Source organism: Carassius gibelio, chromosome A2 (genome assembly GCF_023724105.1).
Source record: "Carassius gibelio isolate Cgi1373 ecotype wild population from Czech Republic chromosome A2, carGib1.2-hapl.c, whole genome shotgun sequence".
Lineage (NCBI taxonomy): Eukaryota > Metazoa > Chordata > Actinopteri > Cypriniformes > Cyprinidae > Carassius > Carassius gibelio.
The window spans coordinates 3,616,913-3,617,614 of NC_068372.1; positions in this window are offsets into that span (position 1 = coordinate 3,616,913).

Here is a 702-nt window from a genome sequence, read left to right on the forward strand (position 1 = left end):
ATCTGTAAAGCAAAGAGTACATATATTCATCTTGGTCAAATAATTACTCATTTAGCTCAACATTAATAATTCATTATCCCAAATCTGATGATTATATAGTGTTAGCTACAGGATAGAAGGAGGTTTCATTGAACCTAATCCATAAAACTTATAGATTGACCCATAAAGACAGCTGTTTCAGGAGAGTTATGAAATCCATCTGATGTCAAGCATGTACCAACACAACCACATCACAGTTCACCATACATGACTTCTGTTAGTTTATAACAAAACCTAAAACTTTTTTACAGTAACACTACATTAATTAACATGAACTAACAATGACTAACTAATTCTAAAGCATTGATTCTTTAATCTCAGTTAATGTTAATTTCAACATTTACTAATATATCATTAAAATCAAAAGTTGCATCTGTTAATATTATTTAATGAATGTGAGGTGACATGAACTAAGAAACATTTGTTAACTAACAGTAACAAGGATGAATAAATGATGTAACAGATGAATTTCTAATTGTTTGTAGTAACACTTAAAAATGTCCAACTACCATGAATGATGTATTTTGTGATAATAAAATTTTGATAACATTATTAAACACCAACAAACTTTGAATTAATTACTGAATGAATGTATGGATTAGTATAATGGAGCAGTAATGGAAGAAAGTTTGTTCTCTTTGAAAGAACCCTGTCAGGAGTTTA